Here is a 16,450-nt window from a genome sequence, read left to right as displayed (position 1 = left end):
TTCTGGACATCCAACATTGACTCCACACAGAGGACACAAACCTCTGTGAGCACCCACACTTAAAATGGGGCTGGTCCCCAGAGAGATGCTCTAAGAGGAAAATGTACACTAATTTCAAAGACTTCATAGCAGAAAATAATATAAAATATCTCAATTATTATTTTGTTTGCATGCTGAAATAATGGTGAAGAACCTATTGTGTAAGCAATAAATACTTCCAAATTCAATTATCTTGATGTTCTTTAAGTGTTTTAATTTTTTATATTTATTTGTTTGTTTACTTATTTATTTATTTATTTATTTATTTATTTATTTATTTATTTATTTATTTATTGTGTGTGTGTGTGTGTGTGTGTGTGTGTGTGTGTGTGTGCATACCAGCACTTGTCACAGCCCTTCTGTTGAGGTCAGAAGATAAGCTGGGGGACCAGTTCTCTCCGTCCACTACTTGTGCTCTGGTGATCAAACTTGGGTCATTAGACTTGGTGGCAGACGCTGTACCTAATGAGCCATCTTTTACTTATGTATGTATGTGCTGATTAGAAAACATGTATTCAAATATGTGTATCTGAGTGGATGCAGAGCTGGTAGAACACATGCTTGGCATGATAAGGCACTGGGTTCAATCGCCAGTACCCAAATAATAACAATGCCAATAACAGATAACAAGTAAATGATGAGTGTACGTCTCCATTGAACAGGGCACATGTGTAGGCAGTGAAATCAACCCAAGAGATTCAATGGAACACACTTCGAAAGTGAGGAATCATAAAACATAATTTTGATAAGTATTTGTTATATATAATTTTACTATATTAAAGCTAAAACCTTCCTTTTTGATTAGATAGAGAAGCAGAAGTGCTGGGGGATGTCTTTCTGTACTCTGTGAATGAATGTTGTTCCCATTGGTTAATAAATAAGCTGTTTTGGCCGATGGCAAGGCAGCTTGGAGGTAGGTGGGAAATCCAAGGAGAGAGACAGGAAAGAGAAAGGTGGAGTGGGGGAGATGCCAGACTGCCATCCTAGGAGCAACATGTAATGGGATGCAGGGAGAGCCACGGAACATGTGGTGATAAATAGATTAATAGTTATGGGTTGAGTTAAACTATAAGAGCTAGCTAACAAGAGGCCTGGCATAGGCCATACAGTTGATAATTAATATTAAGCCTCTGAATGATTATTTTATAAGTGGCTGAGGGACCACAGGGCCGGACGGGACCGGAGGAACCTTCCGGCTACATTCAGTTGATGTGATTATATCTACCTAAAGAAATCTAAGAGAATTCTAAGATAAATTAGTAAACTTATTAGAAAGTTCTCTGATTTTGATAACTTACAGGTCAAAACTAGTGTTCCTACAGGGCACTGAAATGTAATTTGAAATGTTAACTTTATACTGGTTCATTTACAATATACCAAATGAGAAAAGTAACCTAGGAAGTCCTCTAACCAAATGTGGTTATTGAACCATACACATTAAAAGCTTATTTCCAAGATCTTTTTTTTTTAAATGTTTAATACTTTTATTATTTCTACTAGAATATTATACTTTATAACAATTGCAATTTACAGTTGCTTATTAAATTGTATTATTATTTAATTCCAGATAACATTTATGTCAGTAGTACACTCTAACTGGAGATTTTTCATATGCATAATGCCATGTGTGGGTCTACGGTATGCATATGTGTGTCTGTGTATTTTTCTTTTTCTTTTTAAAATCTTTGAGATTATTATATAGTTACATTTCTCTCCTCCTTTCCTTCCTCCACACCTTCCTATCTACCATCCTGCTCTCTGATTTCATGGTCTCTCCTTTTACTGTTATTGCATGAATATATTTGTGTCTGTTTGCATATACATATTCCTAAATATAATCTGCTCAGTCCATATAATATTTCCATGATCTTAAAAAAAATCAGCAGCTCACCTAGAAAGAGAAATGCACTCCAAAATGAAAACTTTCCAGAGAGAAAGAAAGGCCGTTGACAGGAGAGGACATGCAGACGGAAGTATATGAAAAGGGCTGAACCTCCCCTGGGATTAGATAAATGAAAACCCCACTCACAAAGATATGCGTGTTTACCCCCCTTCCCCAACAGACTGAAAAAAAAAAAAAGCCGGGCAGTGGTAGCACAGGTCTTTAATACCAGCTCCTGGGAGGCAGAGGCAGGTAGATCTCTGTGAGTTTGAGGCCAGCCTGGTTTACAGCGTGAGTTCCAGAACAGCCAGGGCTGTTACACAGAGAAACCCTGTCTCAAAAAGAAAGGGGGGAGGGGCAGAGGGAGGAGGGAGGGAGAGGAGGAAGAAACAAAAAATGGGCAGTGCCTTGCCTGAGTGGAAGTTTGGAAGGGACACTCTGGCAAGATGCAGAAATCCCGTAGATCGGATTGGGGAAGGGGTTCTCCTGGTTTATAAAATGTATATCCTGTCTTGAAAAGGCATGCCTTTAGTCTCCACTGACAAGGAAAAAGAGATGCCTACTTTAAGAAGACATTCAAGTATTACAACATATCCGAAAAACAGGGGGCTGAGAGAAATCGCAAGAACACACTATCCCCACAAACATAGAAATTCAAATCCACACAGCCGGCATAAAGCACACACAATAGTAAGTTTTCAGGCTTTCAGAACTCCCAAGTAGCATCTCCTCCTACCTACACTCTGAAACCACGAGACAGAGCCTTGGTTCTAAGAATCCAGAGATGATTAAATCCCAGGAACATCAACTATCTTTAGAAGCATGACAATCATGGCATTCACTAATGCACAGCAACCGCGGTGACCTCACCAGACTGAGCCCGACCTCACCAGACTGAGCCCGCCGGCATTCAGCCATGGGTGAGGGACAGGCCCGTGGGACCACTCCCCACCCGACCCAGGGGAGCTAGTGGCCGTTAAAGGCTGCTGAGAGAGAGAGGAAGTCCTTGTAGCTACTGGTAAGTTCCTCACGCTCCGGTGGATAACCTCCCACCCAAGACCATGTGAGCAGCTCCAGGGATACCCAAGGGGGTCACGAAACAGAAACAAAATAAAACAAAAAGGAGATGAAACTGGGGTGGGCACTGAGTGCGAGGAAGGGCAGCCGGGACCGTTGGAGGGTAGAGAGGGTGAAGGAGGGGTGTGGTCAGAATGTTTTATATGCATGTGTGACGTTGTCACAGAACACTGAGAAAGCAAAGTACGTTATCGGAATCGAGAAATAAAAATCGAGGTTCCATACAGGTAGGTCATGAAAAGGTGCTGGGCGGAACGTAAGAGCTGCGGAAATCTCAGGGTGAATTGCAAACGCAGGAAAAGAGCATGGTGAGGGTTAGGACACGGTAATGGAAAAGCACGCGAGAAACAGAGACGCTCACACTGTTTCGACTCAAATCCCAAGAGTCCGAATAAAAGGCAAAGCCTCTACCGGTGCGAGTGACTGGACTCCTGAGGGGAACGGATTGACGACGATGTTTCAAAGTCCTCGCTGACCGATTTCCTCAGTGCTGGTCTTAGGGATGGGCAAGAGTTTCCCTCAAAAATAGCACCAAACTATCAAATATTGAAGAACGAGATTCAAGAAGCTAGAGAAATGGCTCAGCAGGTAAGAGCACTTGCAAAGCAAGAGGATCCGAGTTCAAATCTCCAATATTGATTTAAAAGCCAGACAAGACTGTAATGCTTATAACCCCAGCACTGGAAGATAGAGATGAGTAGATTCCGGGAAGTCACTGGCCAAGCATCCCAGCAGAATGGTAGCTTCAGGTTCACTGCCTCCAAGAACAGGGTGGAGAGTGATAGCAGACTCTTGACCCCATACCCACCCCCACTCTGGACACACACACACACACACACACACACGTATAACTCCCCACACCAAAGCATTAGTTTCACATGAAATATACATGAGATATGTGAGACAAGAGATATGTGAGGAAAATACGTGGAACAACAGAAGCAAACAACACAATTATCAAATGAGAAGCCTTGAGGTCATATGGATTCTGACTTCAAAAAGCACCATTTCACAGAATTCCAATTCGAAAGTGGCGGTGGAGAGAATTCACAAGGTTCTCTGTAAATTTTTAAGGCTCAGATGGAATAATGAAAAAGATCTAGTTAAACCCTGACAGAAGTAGAGAAGGAAGTCAGTGTGCTTGTGGTATGCTCATGAAATACACATAAAATGTCTCCATCCCTGGGTAGGAATGAATTCAAGGCCAGCTGAAAAGCCAGGCTGAAGGGACAGTTCTGGGTTTAAGGGCATTTGCTGCCCTGTAGAGGACTTGAGTTCTGAGTACCCACATTGAGTGGCACACCACATCTTCAGCTCCAGCTCCAAGGGATCTGAGGTCTCCTGGCCTCTGTGAGCACCTCCATTCACATGCACACACAACAATTAAAATAAAGTTAAATATTCCTACAGAAAAACATATCTGAATATAATAATATACCCTAGGTCTGAGACTGTGTTTTAATTCAGTTGAAATAATAGACAATATGTTATTAGAAACCGAACAACATAACTGTTATTTATTTTGAAATCTTTAAAAATGAAATGTCAGAAGAATTCAAAACAAATATAAAAATTCAATACAGTAAGATCTTGCAGATAAAAGATAAATGTAGTAAGAACTTTGTAATAATACCTTAAGACCTGCATGGAAAGAAAGAGAAGGAGAGGAAAGGATGGGCTGAGGAGGAAAGATTAAGGGTTTCCACATTTAAAATAAATCACGGGTAGCAGTTAAGATAAACCATGTAAATTGATGTATTAAAATTGGCGGACAATGTAATGGTCCTATGGCATACAGGATTAATTTCTGAAAGAGACAAAGGGATATAAGCAGAGAAAAAATTTAGACAACTCTAGGAGAGCAAAATGTAATTGTCAAGGATTATGGTTTTAAAAATTCAATTTTCCAAGCCTTATACATATTTCATCTGACTTATTCGGATTTTATATTTTCATGGTATTTTAAAACCTAAGCATTTTAAAGAATTTTTAAAAAAATGAGATTTTCATCTCAGAAGCCTTTAACTTTGTAAATTTAACACATCAAGGTTATTGTGACAGAAAATTTTACACGGATGATTTCCTATGAATGATTTACCAGGAATACAATCCTAAATGCAGAGATAATATGGGAAAGATTATTCTAGACGAAGATGGATCTCCTCTGTCGGGCCACAAGATGTTCTCAGCTTAGCTTTGCTTTTCCAGCGAGATTTTCTTACAGTCAGGCCATCTGTGGAGTGTTGAGTTCCCTGAGGGACCTACTGTACAAACTCGCGTGGACTTAACATTATTGACATGTCTCCATTAAAAATTATCTGTCTTATGAACGTGTCTGAAGGTGGAAATGTCAGTGACTCAGTTTCTCTGATGTTAACAACCTGGAACAATTTTTTTTTTTATCAAGTTTATGCATGTGTCATGGGTGTGAGTTGCATAGCCCTGTAGATTGTAAGACATGGAAAGTGGCATTTCCCTTTTATAGTGTGTGTGTATGCGCGCGCGCACGCGCGCGTGAGAGCACAGGCATGCATGCATGCGCATGTGTGTGTGGTGTTCCTTTAAGGAGATGCACATGTGCATGTGAACAGAATCCAGAGGCCACCTTCAGGTATCATTCCTTGATGTCTTCTACCTTGTTTTTTGAGATAGCATCCATCCTTGGGACCTGAAGTTAGTGGATTAGCAGGACTGGCTGGCCCATGAACCTCGGAGATCCCCGTCTCCACCTTGCCGGTGGAGATTATGAGATCACACTGCATGTGACTTTTTACATGGATGCTTTTTATGTGGACCAGACTCGGCTCTCCACGCTTGGGTAGGCTTTCTCGAGAAGCTTTCTCCCAAGACTTGCTCAGTAATCGCCAGTGAATTTTCAGTGCAATGGATTCAGAGGAGGACCCAGAAATTTGCATCTGTCCAAGTCCCCGGTCCTGCTGTTGCTGATCGCTGTGAGAAGCACCCATGCTCTGTACATGTTCCGAGGTGCTGAATACAAACTGCCTACCCACCCATTCCCTTCTTCATAGAGGAATTTTATAAACTGCCAGCACACCCAGGTGTCACAGTTCTGCTCACTTCCCAAGTTACTAAATGCTTTAAGAAACTATTTACTGGGGTAGACGGTAGAGAGGCAGTTTCACAATACAGAGGCCTTTGGTCCTCATTAATACTGAAAATTCCCTGAACCCAGAGGAAGGCAAGGCTTAGCAGTGTAACAGAGAAGGAAGCGGAGACAAACAGACCCATTCAGGGAGGCAGAGACACGCTAACACCCATGTTATATGTTAACTCCCTTTGAAAATAAAAATAACAGAGAGCAGTCTTTACCGGGGAAATAGATCACTTCAGATTAGGCGAACTCTGTTGTTTCAGGTGGTTAACCTTGTTCCAAACCTAGGGCTGGAGTTAAAAAACAAAAGCACAAGCCTGGAGGCCAGTCCTCAGCACAGTAGTCTGGATGGGAGCCTATCAAGAGTAACTGAAAACCATGGACGTGGGACATTGGGACTGTCCAGGAGGAGTTCTCCTTTGGCTGCTCAGGAGAACTTACAGACAGCTACAAGGGGAAGATGAGCAGCCAGCTTTGTTTTTCATGGGGAACTCCATGGAAATATCTCCCACGGGGAGACATCTGTTCCACCTGCTGTCTCCTAGAAGTTCATTCCTGGGGTGAAGAGTGAGGTTATACGGGGGTGCAAGGGCGGTATTAGTTGTGGGCAACCCATGGACAGGAACCTGACACATGTCCTTGGACATGTTTGCCCACAGCCCCTTCCTTTTGCTTCCCTGGTAGATAGACCCTCACTTGTGTGAGATGCGAGCTCGGGGCAGGACCTGCCCAGCTGTGCCTCTGAAGGGCCAAGAGTGAACGCCATTACAGTTGACGTACTGCTAAGCTGAGAAAAAGATGATCACCATAGTGACGGATGCAGAGAAGCCAGGTCTGGGAAATGTGATTAAGTCTCAGAGGAGAGAACAGGGGATAGTCCAGTGGAGAGAGGAGAGAAAGGCTCCCGAAGAGTCAATTGAATTTTCTAAATAAGTAAAACACCACCACCACCACCGTCTCTCACTGGCAGAAACAGGCGTCCATGTAGCCACACCCTCGGGGATCAGCACCTGTGTTTTACCTTTTCATGCACAAAGGTTCCATAGAGCTTGGCTGGCTGTAGATTGCAGGCCACAGATCCATCACAATGCATCCCGCAGGAGGCCCCTGGGCAGAGGTTTTCAAAAATAACCCGGACATGTTTGCAGGTCATGTCTTAGATTGTTTGGTATGGAAGGACTTAACGACAAGCTGCCCTTCTGGTGTCTCCCACTATGGCAAGTGGAAGAGTCAGAGGCTAGACCAGGAAACAGGCAGGAGATTGGACTGTGGGGTACCTACAGGCTAAAGGATACAGTTGTCAGGGGCTGGAGAGATGGCCCAGCAGTTAAGAGCTGATGTGGCTCTTACAGAGGATCTGGGTTTGTTCCCAGCACAGTCATGGCGGTTCAAAGCCATCCATAACTCCAGTTCCAGGATCTCTGACCCCCTGTTCTTACCTCTGCAGGTATCAGGCATGCATGCGGGGCACAGTCATACACCCAGGCCAATTACTCATATACATACAATTAAAAATAAATATATCTTAAAGAGTACCATTGTAGCTACACACACATACACACACACACACACACACACACACACACACACACACAAAGTGTAATTTATACAGCAACAACGAAAGAAGACAGAGCATTAAAAATGGCTACTAGACACCAAGAACAAAAGAATAAAGAACATTAAAAATGGATACCAGAAATTTAAAAAAAAAAACTAAGCTGAGTGTAGTGGGACATGGTTGAAGTCTAAACCCTTGGGAAACTGAGGCAGGAAGGCCAAGGGCAGACAGAGCTCCAGAGTCCCCTTTGCTGGGTGGGGCTTTTCCGTAACAACTGTCTAGGAGTCATCAGCACACCGGTGTGTAGCTCCTGTGGTCTCATTGGTCCATCAGCGTAATTAGGTGTGCTTGTTTCTTTGGTTTGCTGTCAGTGTTCAGGGAAATAGACTTTTGTTTACGTCTCCCCGGGGAAAGTCACACCCATGCACGCCTCCACAACGTGAGAACCCGGAAGAAGTTTATTCACACCAAAATTCCACTAAGCAGCCGGGCGGGCGTGTGACATTAGAGCTGTTATTTCAGATGTATTCCATGGTTCAAACCCCAAAACTGGGGAGGATTTGCAAATCCTGATTGTTTTACTGCAAAAACGTGAAGGAGCCTGGCGAGGCAGTCACGGAATCATCCCATCTACCAGAAATTTGAGTGCAGAGAATAACTTCTCCATTATTCATTCATCTCCCCGATTTAATCAGTTGGTCATCTCTGGGGAGAACGCCTTTCAGGTACTGAGCTGGATGGGGAAATCAATAGGCAGAGCCTCTTACAATTCTATCTGGAAGAGCTCTAGGAGAGTTCTGGAGAGCCCAGAAGAAGAGCCACTTGTTCTGAAGGATGAGCTTCCCCCCAGGTGAGGTTTGAGCTGAATGTTATGGCGTGGAAACAAGCTGGCTGAGGGCGTAGAGTGAGAAATGGCATCGCAGGAAGCGGGGGCTGCCAGTACAAAAGAAAACTTTTTTTTTTTAAAGAAAAATCTGAGTTTGAATTGGCAGGCTGTCCTACATTTCAGCAGAAGGGATAGCTGCTCTCTCTAGCATGGAAGACATTTCCTGGGCCATTAAAGATCCTTCCAGGCAAAGATCCTTCTAGGTCTGGATGTGAGCTCTCCCCAAGGACTGACCCTTACCCCCTGCCTGGGGATGTCTGCTTCGGTCTTTTGATCTGTTCTAAAAGCTCTCAAAAAGTCTGTGTGGGTCTCGTTAAATGTTGTGTTGCAGAAACACATGTGCATTAAATGCTTATCCAGGTGTCACAACTAAGCATGTGGAGAGCTAACGTGGAAGGGGGGGTGGAGAGAGACAGAGACAGAGAGATGGAGACAGGGAAGGAAAAAAGGAAGGAAGGAAGGAAGGAAGGAAGGAAGGAAGGAAGGAAGGAAGGAAGGAAGGAAGGAAGGAAGGAAGGAAGGGCAGTCGGACAGATGGACGGAATGAATGTCTGGATGCCTGACTGTCCCCAGGGCCTCTGTGAAGCCTTGATGAGGTGTTGCTTTCTGGAATCCAGACCGAGAAACTCTGACCCTTTGTCCAGGGTACTATGAGAATAGCAGTTTGGTTTGCTGCATCTGTGTTTAGTGGCGCCCTACGGCTCTGAGGACAAAAATGTCCCTTCAGTGCTTCAAGAGCTGGCAAACCCAAAGTGGTTCTACATGACTAGATTTGTGGTCCATTCTAGACTATTCTTCCTCCCCTAGCTTCCCTTGGAAACAGCTCACCCTTTCTATTCCAGTGTGAAGTCAGCAGCTTTGAAAACCATTGTCTGTTAGAGAGAGTGATGGGAAGATGTCATCTGAGGTCACTCAACCCAGCTCCAGCAGCTGCTTAGAATGGCTATCCAGTTCCCGATTCCCTCTGTTAACCAAGATTGTGAGAAGCTCATCAAACAGCTCACCTCTGCCTCATTCACTGCAGCTATTCACACTCACCAAGGACCACAAACACCCAGATGTGTGTTGACACCGAGTCCTGTCTGCCTGTGGCCCTCCAGAATTCTGAACGGACTTGAAAATTATGGTCAGAGTCCACCGGAATTTGAAGAAAAGGAATAAAGCGATTGTGAAAGCTGTTGGCTATTATTCTTGTTAGCTTGCCCATGTAGAATATTTTCATTTAAATAAGCACAAGTGTGTTTCCCCAAAGGAAATGACAGCTAAGTCATTGGAGGAAACAAACATCCAGTCACAGTAACTCTCTGAAAGTTTGCCCTCCACCTCTGAAAGGCTTCTGTTCTGCTAGAATCTCCCGCTTATCATGTAAGAGAAAATTTGTCATGGTGGAAACAGGCCCCTTTGATTCTAAAAGAAATCAAGGACCCTTTCTCAGATTACCCAGACCAAAGGGTAATATCTTTAATAGATCCTGATGACCAATAAGGCTAGTAGTCTCTGCAGACAGCTTGCTCCAGGATCCTGTCTCTGCCTCCCCAAGCTGGAATTACAGGAGGGCTATTATACTCACCTGGAATTTACATGAGTCCTGGGGTTCTGAACACTGGTCCCCTTGCTTTAGGGGCAAGCACTTGAACTTCTGAGCCATCCCTCCAGCCCAAGATTAGTATTTTTGATTGATTAAGGGAATCCTAAAACATGCAACCCAAGTGGTGACCTTGCTTGCTTCTTTCTCTTGGCCCTGGAGTGAGGTAACAGCAGGAAATGCTTGCTCCTCTGGTAACCATTGCTCTCAAAATGTACAGGTATAAAAAAAACTAGCCTTCGAAAAATAAATAGGAGATTGAAAAAATACACTGGCTTCTTTTTCTTGGTTTGTGGACATTAACAATACTGGAAGTGGGGGCTTGGACAAGAGGATGATGGGGAACACAATAGCACATGGTTTTGGTTATATGTGGAATCTGGATTTTTAAGAATCCTTATGCATTCACGTGACATGAAAGCAGCTGTGAGGAGGGAAAAGCCCAGTGAGAGGAGGTGAGGAGGCACTGGAGGAGGACTGTTTAGAAAACACAATGCTGTATTGGTATAAAAGTGAGATAACCAGAATACCATTCTTTTCTATGCTAACTAAAATACAAACGTAGTAAATAAAGACCGTGGAAGGATACAGAGTATTTTACTCTCCAAAATATCAAGCCAAACCGTGGCACTGGTAGAGCAATCCAGCCCAGAGTCACGACTTTAGAATGGCCTTGAAATAGACACCTTGTTCAGTTCTGCGGACTTGACTCCCTGTAGCATGGATGAGGATTTTTGAGTGATTCACAGCTCCTTGAGCTCATGTCTGGAGACCTACATCCTGTAGCCGGGCACGTGAAAGTATTTCCGTCAGCAGCACAGTGAGTGCAACTGTGAACCAGCACATACAGCCTGCTGCTTTAGAATGTGGGTATCACCAGCACATACAGCCTGCTGCTTTAGAATGTGGGTGTCACCAGCACAAACAGCCTGCTGCTTTAGAATGTGGGTATCACCAGCACATACAGCCTGCTGCTTTAGAATGTGGGTATCACCAGCACATACAGCCTGCTGCTTTAGAATGTGGGTATCACTAGCACATACAGCCTGCTGCTTTAGAATGTGAGTATCACACACACTCTTAGAGTTCATCAACTTTGCCATGATCCTGTCCTGATCATCCAGAGAGTAGACACCACCCAAGAACCTTGGGTACCAGAACCATCCTGATAGCGTGGCAGGTGCTTTAATATGAGGACCCGTAGCCCTGGGTTTGATGCCTGTCTCCAGCAACAGCTGCTCTGGCTTCGGCAGGCAGGCCATTGAATTTCGCTGCCCCTTATGTCCTCATCTATAGTTAGGGCAATGGGCTACATGGAAAAAATGGGGCAAGCCACCACAGGGCTATCTAGATAGATGAACATCTCAGAGAACAGCAACCAGCAACAATGGGATCTAGCCAGGAGAATCAGGTCAGCCTCTCTGTGTTGCTTTAGGTGAAGGCACACACATGTTTGCATGTCAGTTTCCTCAGGTAAAGGTAAAACAGAGGCCAACTGGTAGGGACTAGTCACCTCCAAAAGCCCATGATTCTTCAGCCAGCTTGAATATGTCTTTCTCACCCCTCAGGGAATAGATACAGAAGTAGAATATGATTAACAATCACCATAAATTCATTGAAAAGGAAGAGAAGATGGTGTTCTATCTAAGACATCAGACTTACTTGATGTTCCAAATGGGAAGTGAAAAGCCTGTCAAACAGAGGGCTTAAACAGGGCTTCTCGGAAGTAGACACGGAAGACAGCCATGGTCCTTCCTTCCTGAGCTTCGTATTACCCAGGGTAATAAAAATCAGCTTATTTTAAGAAAAGAATTGTCCCCTTCAAAACAAAAAAAAAACTTTGTAGCAGGAATCTTAAAAGTTCTTATTAATAAAATCAAACCCTGGGCCAGTAATTGGGGTGAAAGCTGGAAGGTCAGAGAGACAGAACAAGCCACAGCTATCTCACCTCACCAGTTCCTCAGCTGGTCCTGTTTCCTCAGACTGGAAGCCTCTGACTCCTCATCCAGAATGAATCTCAGCTGAACTGTGTTGCTCCGAAGCCTGAACGCTTAACCAGCCAAATGCTTAAGCAGCCAAATGCTTCTAGTTTCTGGTCCTCACGCCTTATATACCTTTCTGCTTTCTACCACCACTCCCTGGGATTAAAGGCTGGCTTTCTGGGATTAAAGGCGTGAGTCACCATGCCTGGCTGTATCCTTGAACACATGGATTTCTGCCTCTGGAATGCTAGGATTAAAGGCGTGTGCTACCACTGCCTATCCTTTATGTTTAATATTGTGGCTGTTCTGTCTCTGACCCCAGATAAGTTTATTAGGGTACACAATATTTTGGAGAACACAATACCACCACATTTCCCCTCTTTTTGTCTAAAATTAAAAAAGCTTATAACTAATACAAGAAACACTATCCAATAAGTATATACAATATATACAGTCAAAAATTACATTAATGATGTCTAGTCCATTAACATTTGACAGATTCAGATAAAAACTCCATTGTATATATAACAATGTCCAGTCCAGTGACATCTGATAAACTCAGACTAATAGATTCAGTAGTCTGCCTTTCGTCATTTTTATATATAAACTCTAACAGTATTGTAGGTATATATAAAATTCCTTAAAACCTGTCACTGAAGAAATAAAAGGATGCTGCCTAGGGCAGCAAGAGCAATGATGAACTGAAAAACCACGTATTAAATTATTTAAACTTTACTCCTGCCTTGATAAAAATGATGCAAAGAGAACCACCAAGACACTATTAAGATCTTTAGGAACAGTAGCTTCAACAGTCCCCGTATAGACACAGTGCCTATAGCCAAACCTGCAAGTTCATAGACTACATTTCCCAAGCTCCCTTGCAAACAGGAGTCCCTTCAGAATCTGCCAATAGAAGACTGGGGCTGTGAGTGAGGGGAGGAGCTGGAGGGCTGTGATTAGGACAGTGTAGCTACTGTAGATGTCTGCAAAGTGAAGGGTGACCCTAGCTTCTAGTTACCTCAACAAGGGAGGCACTCATTTGGGAGTGCCCACCCTAGGTCCAGGGAGCCCCAGCAGCATGGCTCTGAGAAGGTTCTAGCAGGTCAGAAGCGGCAGCAGCCTGCACACCCAACCCCAAATGTTAGCACATCCTCATTGCTAGATCAGACTGTCTTCCTTCTCCTTCCTCTGCCTTTTCATCTACTCTTTTGGTCTTCCTGCCCCCTCGCAGTTAGCCTGTCTATTGGAAACCACCAAAGCTGTTTCCACAGATAGCTCAAGACAGAAGGAAATCTTCAACGAGTTTGCCTCCTCTCGTCAGACTCAAAACTGCAGAGCCATGGGTTTTAGGAAGGTAAGAAGGGTCCCGTGGTTGTTACTACAAAAGTCTCTCTCTGTATATCGATACGGATTGACACAGAGATGATATACAAGGTAAAGATACAGATAGGAACACAAATATCAACTATCCTTTGGTCCTGCTTCTCTGGAGAATCCTGACTACAGAGGCCAGAGGGGCTGATGGTTGTGATCTGGGATGCTGCTGCTACTGGCCAAGTCCAACACAGAAGACCTGTGGGCATCTTATGAAGGTCATAGGACTCGACTCTGATGGTAATTGGCTCCACTTACGCTTTCTAGAGAGAGGAGTACATGGTCTTTTTTTTTTTTTTTTTTTCCTTCTGGAAAACTGCCCCATTGCAGGAACACGGGATGGATCTCTAAGGAACCTAGACTGAGTAATGTCAAGGACACAGTTCCTATAACTTCATGGGGCCTCTGCTCACACTAAGGTTCTGTCATGTGCCATTTCCCAGCTCATTGGGTGCAGTAGGAGCTCAGTTCATGTTGCTCGCTCTCACCCTGTTTCATAGTGAGCTTGAGCTGGGCCAGAAGCAAGATGTCTTCAGGCTGTGGCATTTCATCAGGGCACTTGAGGAAGGACAGGAGAGGGTGACCCACACTCTGATGGACTGGTTTAGGGTACAGAATGCTCTTCTTGACCCAGAACCATCCCAGTTACCATAGCTCATAAGTCAATCACTTGGGTGCCAAATACTTCATGGAAAAAAAGAGGGGGATTCCACACCTGGTCCTGACAACCTTTGTAGCAACCAAAGATGTGTTTTTTAAAACTTGTGTCCCAGATTATGGTCCGGGGATTAGCATGTGGTGTGGTCTTTGTTATCCCATTTCATGCTTTTCAGAAGATGTGAGGAAATCTCAGTCTACAAGGGCTTCTCTGCTTGGAGGGCTAGTGGGTGATTTCTGAGAATCAAATGAAACTTCAAATTTGTTGCTCTCTCTGCACAGACCATCACAGTCTCTTCCCACACCACCTTCTGTCACATTCCCTCGAGCTGGGCAGTGTTGTATCTATTGGCACTTGGTGTGTCTAATTGGGCAGGATGTCTGGCAGTGGCAGTTTGGGCTCACGGACATGAATTTATACATTCTCCATCTCTCCAGAGCAACAGAGCTATTGTTAACCACCCTTGTGTAGGAGTAGCTTCTAGAAATAGTCCTACCTCCCACTGTGTGGATGCACCCAGTGCCCTGACACCAAGCAGGGCGGGCAGAGGTTTATTCACAACATAAAATTGACCCCAGCCCTAGGACTGTGTGGGCTGCAGAGAATAAACCAGGACTTGAATGCCCAGACTCAGGAGCTAATCAGTGGAAAATCCCTCCAATCATCAAACATGTAAAACACTAAGCGGATAATTTGAAACAGAAGTTCTATCCTTCTAAGAATGTACTTGATAATGCAGCATCTACAATTAGAATGTCCCACATTTTTTTTTCTTTTCAGAAAGGAATCAGATGTGGCAGAAGCAAGAACATAACTTTTCAAATTTCCTGCTAAGTTGTTGGGAAATACCAATACTGAAAAACCAGCAAACTTTTATTACACCAGTGCACCAAAGGCCGCCAGGGGCTGTTAGCAAATGCTGACCTGTCAAAATTTTCAAGACTGACTTCTATGCAAGAAAACGCAGAATGTCTTCAAATCTTGCACCTTATAATAAAGCTAGTGTGGTGGTAGATTTTTCCCAAATCTGACATGACATTGCTAATGAATTACCACAGCAGTTTTATGAACTATTAATAAAAAAGCCAAGCAATTAAGGGAAAGATCAAATTGTCTGTATTGTTTCTCTATGGAAAATATGACAGAATTATTGTCATGTTGTCTTAGTTAATGATTGCTATTGCTGTGATGAAACACCATGACCAAAAGCAAATCAAGGAGGAAAGATTTATACTTTCATATCATAGTTCATCTTCAAAGGAAGTCAGGACAGGAACTCAAACAGGGCAGGTACCTGGAGGCAGGAGCTGATGTAGAGGCCATGGAGGGGTGCTGCTTACTGGCTTGCTTTTCATGGCTTGCTTCAGGACAACCAGCCCAGGGATGGCTCCACTGATGATGGACTAGGCCCTCCACCCATCAACCACTAACTAATAAAATGCTCTACATGCTTGTCTACAGGCTGATCTTACAGAAGCCATTCTCAATTGAGGTTCCCTCTTCTCAGATGACTCTAGGATCCCTGCCAAGGTAAACAGAGGTCCCTCCACTTTAATTAGACAAAAAAGGGGAAATGCTGTGGAATAATGCTCTTGTACACTGTAAAGATCTGTAACTTGAATTGGTTTAATAAAATGGTGGATGGCCAGTAGCCAGGCAGGACGTATAGGCAGGGTGACCAGACTAGGAGAATCTGGGAAGAGGAAGGGCAGAGTCAAGGAGTCATGAGCCAGACACAGAGGAAACAAGGCGAGAATGCCAGATTGACAAAAGGTACCAAGCCACATGTCTAAACATAGATAAGAATTATGGGTTAATTTAAGTGTAAGAGCTAGTTACTAACAAGCCTGAGCTACGAGCTGAGCATTTAAAATTAATATAAGCCTCTGAGTGATTATTTGGAAGCCTGCTACAGGATGGCATGGGACACAGAAAAGCTGCTCACTTCAAGCACACATATGGAGAAGTAATAAAAGAGCACACGTAACATTTCTGATTTACTTTTACTAAGGCATGATTCCTTCACATCTGTTTTCCTTAAAGATATGTGTGTGTGTGTGTGTGTGTGTGTGTGTGTGTGTGTGTGTGTGTGTGTAGAGGTTGTAAAATGGCATCAGATTTTTTAAAGTTAGAACTACAGATCATTAAGAGCCACCTGACATAGGTACTAGGAATCAAAGTTAGGCTCTCTGCAAGAGCAGCAAGTGATTCTCACCACGGAGCCACCATCCTTCCAACCCCTTACATCTCCTTTTAAACACAAAAGTGCAAACTTTCATTCTAAAGACCTAGAGCAC

General features: G+C 43.7%; 1 long non-coding RNA gene across 2 annotated transcripts; it reads left to right on the top strand.

The window, feature by feature from the left end:
• Positions 1-3,043: 3,043 nt before the first annotated feature.
• On the top strand, positions 3,044-15,531 carry LOC121825084 (uncharacterized). 2 transcript variants are annotated; one of them, XR_013047056.1, is made up of 3 exons: positions 3,044-3,586; positions 13,353-13,475; positions 14,934-15,531. It is a non-coding gene; the product is annotated as an uncharacterized LOC121825084 (long non-coding RNA). The 2 variants fall into 2 exon arrangements; XR_013047057.1 differs by lacking the exons at positions 13,353-13,475; positions 14,934-15,531 and adding an exon at positions 9,397-9,731.
• The last annotated feature ends 919 nt before the right edge of the window (positions 15,532-16,450 follow it).

Source organism: Peromyscus maniculatus, chromosome 22 (assembly GCF_049852395.1).
Source record: "Peromyscus maniculatus bairdii isolate BWxNUB_F1_BW_parent chromosome 22, HU_Pman_BW_mat_3.1, whole genome shotgun sequence".
In the NCBI taxonomy this organism is placed as follows: Eukaryota; Metazoa; Chordata; class Mammalia; order Rodentia; family Cricetidae; genus Peromyscus; species Peromyscus maniculatus.
This window is presented reverse-complemented; position numbering and strand designations above follow the sequence as displayed.